This window comes from Nycticebus coucang, chromosome 13, assembly GCF_027406575.1.
Source record: "Nycticebus coucang isolate mNycCou1 chromosome 13, mNycCou1.pri, whole genome shotgun sequence".
In the NCBI taxonomy this organism is placed as follows: domain Eukaryota; kingdom Metazoa; phylum Chordata; class Mammalia; order Primates; family Lorisidae; genus Nycticebus; species Nycticebus coucang.
The window spans coordinates 55823048-55830419 of NC_069792.1; the positions used below are offsets into that span (position 1 = coordinate 55823048).

Genomic DNA, 7372 nt, shown 5'->3' on the forward strand with positions numbered 1-7372 from the left:
TAATTAATTTTTTTCTAAATGAATAAAGAAAAGACCAGGGAAGACTTCCATTATTTTATTTTAGGGCTTAACTATAATTAAACAGTTAGAAAAGCTATAGCTGCATTTTTTTCATTTGCCCTCTACATAGTTCAAAAGCAATCATTTGCTGCCCCCTGGCTGTAAAGAGATTCCTTGTCTTTCAATTAAACTTTCTGAAAGAAATTTTTATTGTGTACACAAAAAGGGAAGTGGAGAACTTAAGAAATTGATCACCTCCCATAGATATCAGGGTGCTAATTAATACTGATTAAGAACCTGAACTTTCAGATAAGACTGAATGAGTTCAAATCCCAGCTCTGCCATGCATGACATTAGTCAAGTTACTGAAAACTCTCTTCTATTTCTGTATCTGTAAAATGCGGGTAACAAGAAAGCTACCCAACTCATGTGACCGGTATGAAAATTAAATGAGTTTATAAAGTGCTTAGACTGTTTGGCTCCAATGTTGGTTATTATTGGATGTTGTACTTAAAAACAACAAAGAAGTGGCCAGAAGTTGTCCACCACAACACCAGTACTCCTAATTTATTTTTCATTGTTATAGCTCCTCTCATCTCTACCACACGATGGAATTGAATTACTTATCAAGTCTGTTAGGCTTTGTTGCATCCCATCACTATGAAAGTTCAGGTATCTTTGTTTTGTTCCCCTATCAGAGTCTGGCACATAGTAGGTACTTAGTAAATATTTATAAGTGAATGAATTTACTGTTATAATTTCCTTAACATTCATAGAACCTTAAGTTCTATGTAAAACTATGTAAAGCTGCCAGGAAGTTTAAGAAACAGCACATTCATTCAACCACCTTTTGTCATAGACTTATTCTGCGACAGATGTTGTCGAAGGGACCTGGTACACAAAATGACTTATGCACAGTTGGTGACCAAGCAGCAAGCCATGCACAAAAATAAATTATTTCAATATAATAGTGACAAAGACTATACTTTCAGGGATCATTTCTATAGTTCGTTACTAGAGAAGTCTCTCTGAATGTGTAGAGCACTGGAAACCACCAGGAGGCGGCGCAGCGTTCTCTCCTGGGCGTGAAGCCGGCTCTTCATGTTGCTTGACTGCAATTGCCATTTGCCGTTGGTAATCGTTTTTCTCTCTTTGGAGTAAGAGGGAGAGAACGCAGATTGATTTTATATATATTTATATATATTATATATATATATATATATATGATAGTGACAAATTGAAGAACTAATGAGTCGGGTGGCACCTGTGGCTCAGCAGGTAGGGCACGGACCCCAGATACTGAGGGTGATAGGTTCGAACCTGGTCCTGGCCAAACTGCAACAAAAAATAGTCGGACGTTGTGGCGGGCGCCTGTAGTCCCAGCTACTCGGGAGGCTGAGGCAAGAGAATCGCCTAAGCCCAGGAGCTGGAGATTACTGTGCGCTGTGACGCCATGGTGGCACTCTACCGAGGGTGACAAAGTGAGACTCTGTCTCTACAAAAAAAAATAATAATAAAAGAACAAAATGAGGATTGAAAATGAAAGTGTCAATCTCTCCAGGAGAGTCAGAGGCAACTGAGCTGAGATGAGAGGTATAACCTAGGCGACACGTGCAGGGAATTTCAAGCCCAAGAACAGCCTGAAACAGAACCATGAAGGAACACAGTGGGTCCTGGAGACAGAGAGGAGCAAAGGGTGCTTAGGAGGGGACAGATTCATTACTGTGATTGTTGGCTAAGGTGCCTTCAAATCTGCAAGGGCCACGCTTGTGATTATGGGTGTTCATAAAGATTTTTTTGGTTTGGTTTGGTTTGGTTTGAACCAGGGATAAGCGCTGAGAGGTAGGATATCAATGAGGGGCTGGGGCGACATGCCAACAGAGGCCAGGCCAACACCTAAGATCAGAGCAAGAAAAGAATCAGCAAATACAAGGAAATGAGAGTCAGAGGAAATTATGGGGACGATATCTAAGAGATAATAATGGTTCTATCCTGAGGTGGGAGGTCCAAAGGGTTATATAAACGTGTTTTGTTAAAGTAAAAAGAACATGTTTATGGATCAGTGTGTTGGAATAATTAGACTGGCCAAAGCTAGGGTGACACAGGAAGAAAAATCCTCTGCCTTGGGGCAAAAGAGAATCTAGATAAGTGGCCTCCCAGAAACAACCCCTAGGAGGATTTCATATTAAAACTGCATCACTCCCACTGTTATTCCTGGATACTGTTACAAATTTGTGTTATATATAATCAGTCCCCAAGTTACAAACATCCAACTGATACACAACGTGCACTTACAGATGGGGGTTATTGACAGATAATAGGTAAACATACCTGTTCCAACTTACATGCAAATTCAACTTATGAACAAACCTACAGACCCTATCTTGTTCATAACCTGGAGACTCCCTGTGTATTTTAATACCTATTTATCTGCCTAGTATTCATGCCACAATGTGAATGCAATTTTTCTAACAAATTCTTTTGACGTCTCTGCAATTTCAAGTGAAGTAATTTCTCCTGGTACTAAAAAGAGGCGCCTGAAGGGAATGAACCTAACTAACATTGCAGTCACAGGCTCATATCTGAAGAAGGCAAACCAGCATACTCCAAACAGACTGTCCTGCCTGGATGACCCACCCCCTTCAAAGGCCAGGCAATACATTCAAAGCCATTGAGCATGATGACAATATTAGTAACAAGAAGGCTGGAAATTACTGAATCACAGAATGGAGACCAGCACTGGGCTTTAATGATCATCATGTCCAGTCTGAGACCTTGCTATGTTATAACTCTTCCTACTATGCCCCCTTGCCTCAAGGCAAGGTAGTTTGTTCAGGGCAAACAAAAATAAGAACAAAACCTTAAAACCAGTTACTTTCTACACAAAATAATGAATTGTTTGATTGAATTTTTCCATCTTTACAGTTGCTTTTTTTGGCACAGAATAAATCTAGTCTTACATTCTTAGAAAAGCCGAATCGTTGTTGGCGTGGATGTGGAGAAAAGGGCACACTTCAACACTGCTGGTGGGAATGCACACTAATACGTTCCTTCTGGAAGGATGTTTGGAGAATACTTAGAGACCTGAAAATAGACCTGCCATTCGATCCTATAATTCTTTTACTCGGTTTATACCCAGAAGACCAAAAATCACAATATAAAAAAGACATCTGTACCAGAATGTTTATTGCAGCCCAATTCATAATTGCTAAGTCATGGAAGAAGCCCAAGTGCCCATCGATCCACAAATGGACTAGCAAATTGTGGTACATGTATACCATGGAATATAATGCAGCCTTAAAGAAAGATGGAGACTTTACCTCTTTCATATTTACATCAATGGAGCTAGAACATATTCTTCTTAGCAAAGTATCTCAGGAATGGAAGAAAAAGTATCCATTGTACTCAGCCCTACTATGAAGCTAAATTATAGCTTTCACATGAAGGCTATAACCCAACTGTAGCACAAGACTATGAGGAAAGGCCCAAGGAAGAAGAAGGGAGGGGGGAGGTTATGGTGGAGGGAGGGTAATGGGTGAGGCCACACCTACAGTGCATCTTAGAATGGGTACAGGCGAAACTTACTAAAGGCAGAATACAAATGTCTACATAGACTAACCAAGAAAATGCCATGCAGGCTACGTTGAACAGTTTGATGAGACTATTTCAGATTGTATATGAAAACAGCACATTGTACCCCTTGACTGCACTAACATACACAGCTATGATTTAACAATAAAAAAAAAAAGAAGAAGAGAAAAGCAGAATCGTACAGAAATACAGAAGGGGCAAAAAAAAAGTGGGTAAAAAAGTGTATTTTAAGAAAAGAAACAACTGTATTAAAATTGTAATTTACTTCTGCAATTACACGAGTTGCACAATGTGGCTTGTATTCATCTTTTGTTATTGGTATATATTAAATATTACAATTTTAATACAGTTTTTTCCTTTCTCGAAGTGTGTATACATTTTTTTGTCACCCTTTGTATATCCTTAATGATTTTTATGTCAACCTCCTTAAAGGCAGGGAATTTCAACAAATGTGCCATTGAGAATATTTTCAGGTCTACAATTGCAAAGTGGCAAATGTTTTGGAGGTGGTATTTGCAATTACTTTGCATTCTTTAAATGGTAAATACATAACACACACAGTAGCATACAGGCACTATTTTTTTTACATGGCCAGACAGTAAATATCCTCTGCTTCTCAGTCTATACAGTCATTTTCAACTACTCAACTCTGCCCTTACAGCACAAAAGCATCCATAAACAATATGTGAATGAGATGCTGTGTTCCAGTAAAACTTTATTTACAAAACAGGCGTCAAGTCAGATTGTTTGCCAGCCCCTAATCTAGGTTATGTATCTTGTTTTTATCTTGTTATGTATCTTGTTAGGTATCTTAACATATACCTTAGAGTGAATTTTACATCAGGACATTAGAGAAATCTCATTTTTAAAAGAATATACAGGGCCAGGCATGAGGGCTCTTGCCTATAGTCCTAGCACATTGGGAGGCCAAGATAGGAGGACCACTTGAGCCCAGGAGTTCAAGACCAATTTAAACAACATAGTGAGACCCCAACTCTATAAAAAATTTAAAAATGAGCTGGCCATGGTGTGCTCAGCTCCTGTAGTCCCAGCTACTTGGGAGGCTGAGGCAAGAGCATCACTTGAGCCCAGGAGTTAGAGGCAACAGTGAGCTCTGATCATGTTACTGCAGTCCAGCCTGAGTGACAGAATGAGACTCCAAGTGAAAGCTCATCTCTAAAAATAATAAAAAGGAAAATATAATAAGTACGGTATAGATGTATCAAAATTTAGCTAATCCTACATTGATGGATTGTTTTCTAACATTTTGATGTTATAAATAATTTCCATAATGAACTACATTTTACATATTTCTTTATGCATGTGTACAAATATACATGTCAGACAAATTCCTAGAAGTATAAACATAAAATTGAAATGGATATTGTCAAATTGCTCCCCAATTTTACACCCCACCAGTAATATACGAGACAATCCGGAGAAACGGCGCTTCCTTTACAAAGGAACTGGTCTGGCCAATATCCATACGGAACCTCCCCTACAAATGGAAACCTGAGAGCTGTGAAGAGGGTGCCATAGTGCAGTAGTCTGCCTCGCTCAGTGGACATGGCAGAAAATACTATTGTCCAGGCCAAGCTCATTGTCATGTGGGATTTTTAAAAGACTCCTTTAAAGTGTTATAGCTGTGTTAGAATTTGTCTAGCAGCTTTTCCAGTTCTCACCAGAAGACCCAAGAAAAGAATCCTTAAAATAGGGACAGACCTTCAGGGAAAGCCCTTTTTGCCCTTCAGCCTTTCCAAAAATTGTTGGAAGCCAAAAATTTGTATGTAAGGGCTAGACTGCTATCTTGTTGCAGAAAGAAAGAAGTCTGCATGCCAGGTAAGTTTGTGGAGGCCGCATAAAAGCCATGGACTTCCTACCTCTGTATATTTTTTATGTGAGAGAAAATTTTCTATTTTGTCTAATTCTCTCTCACCACTGTTACCTACTGCTTAATGCAATTCCCACAGCAGGAATACCAATTTTTTAATTATCTATTAAAAAATTGAAACTGTTTTCTCAAGGCAGACATGGCAACACAGAGCTAGCTGGGTGTTCCAACCTGACCAAAAGTTCAGTGCTTATTCCCACTATTCCTGGCAACTTCAGCCTTCTGGGAGCATAATGTGCAAGGCGACAAACAGGATAGAGTCAGGAACACTTTTGAGATTTAGGGGATTTCTAGGTATATACTTTAGAGACACCTCCTCGAGACTCTTTCCCTTGAGAGGGAAAGAAACAATACATAGGGCCCCAAATTACCAGGGAAGGTTTATATTATTAAAACAGTGGTACCAGAGGAAATGACCATTTAGAGATATTGCATAATACTGTTTTCTCACAACACAGGCAAAAATAAATTTTAGATGAATTTAAAAGTTAATTACATAAAATTAAACATTACAAAAGCTACTGGGGAGAAAAGGTAAATGTTTAATTGATCTCAAGTTAGAAAAGTGCTATCAAAATATAAAAGCAAATTACAGTGGTAAATAATACCACTAAAGTGGACCACATTTTTGTAATTATGTGCTTGTTTGAAAGCATAATCTTAAGAGGCCAATTACAAATTGGAAAAAGATATTTTTAGCAAATATTGTGTGTTCACTAAGAACTTACTGAGCATGTATTATACATGCATGTAAGACATTATTCTGGTCCCTGGGCATCCGGTAGTGAATAGTGCAGCCATGGTGTCTGCACAGATGCAATCTATAATCCAGCAGGGTGAAAAGCACAAGCAACCAGGAATTTACATACACGAGTGATCAGTGCTATGCAGAAGTAAGGGGTATCAGATAGAGAGTGATTAACCACCTCTTTGGGTTCAACTAATTTGCTAGAGTGGCTCACAGAACTCAGGGAAACATACATTCACTGGGTCATTATAAAAGGTATTACAATGGATACATGTGAAAAGAAAAATAGGGTGAGGTATGGAGGAAAGGGCACAGAGCTTCCATGCCTTCCCTAAGACCACCCACCAGGAACCTCCAGTGTGTTTAGCTATCCAGAAGCTCTCAGAACCCAGTCTTACTGGGTTTTTATGAACAACCCTATTGAAATATGATTAGCCTTCAGGGTATGGGGCAGGACCCTCTCTGGAATTAGGGTCTTATGACCCACAATCAGAAAGTCAGAGAATATTAGAGTCCCGCCTTGGGGTAGATGAAAGGAGGGCAAGAGAAGGCCAGGCAGATTCTGTTTCCTAAAGCCTAAAGCACCCAACATAGTAACAAAAAACCATAACAAAGGCTACAGGAGTTATGAGCATGGGAGCATGGATGAAAATGTATATACATATACATTAATGCCACAATCATACTAACATGAAATTAGAACTCTGATACAGTGCTGATATCAGGGCACTGTAATGTAAAATGGTGCAGCTACTTTGGAAAACACTCTACAAGTTTCTCAAAAGATCAAACACTTATCCACTCAAAAACTTGTAATAACCAGGTGCAGTGGCTCACACCTGTAATCCTAGCAATCTGGGAGACCAAGATGGGTAGATTGCTTGAGCTCAGGAATTCAAGACCAGCCTGAACAAGACACCCTGTCTCTACTTAAAAAAAATAGAAAAAACTAGCCAGGTGTTGTAGCAGGCACCTATAGTCCCAGCTACTTGAGAAGCTGAGATAAGATCGCTTGAGCTATGATGACGCCATGACACTCTACCATGGGTGACAAAGACTGTCTCAAAAAAAAAAAACTTCGGTATATACAAATATTTGCAGCAGCATTATTTGTAATAGCCAAAAAGCAGAAATAACCTAAA

General features: G+C 39.1%; 2 non-coding genes across 2 annotated transcripts; both read left to right on the forward strand.

Moving 5' to 3' along the window:
- The first annotated feature begins 976 nt into the window (after nucleotides 1–976).
- LOC128564236 (small nucleolar RNA U3) lies at nucleotides 977–1182 on the forward strand. The gene has a single exon (XR_008374084.1). It is a non-coding gene; the product is annotated as a small nucleolar RNA U3 (small nucleolar RNA).
- A 4041-nt stretch (nucleotides 1183–5223) lies between these two features.
- Nucleotides 5224–5285, forward strand: LOC128564133 (U7 small nuclear RNA). The gene has a single exon (XR_008374007.1). It is a non-coding gene; the product is annotated as a U7 small nuclear RNA (small nuclear RNA).
- Nucleotides 5286–7372: the final 2087 nt, after the last annotated feature.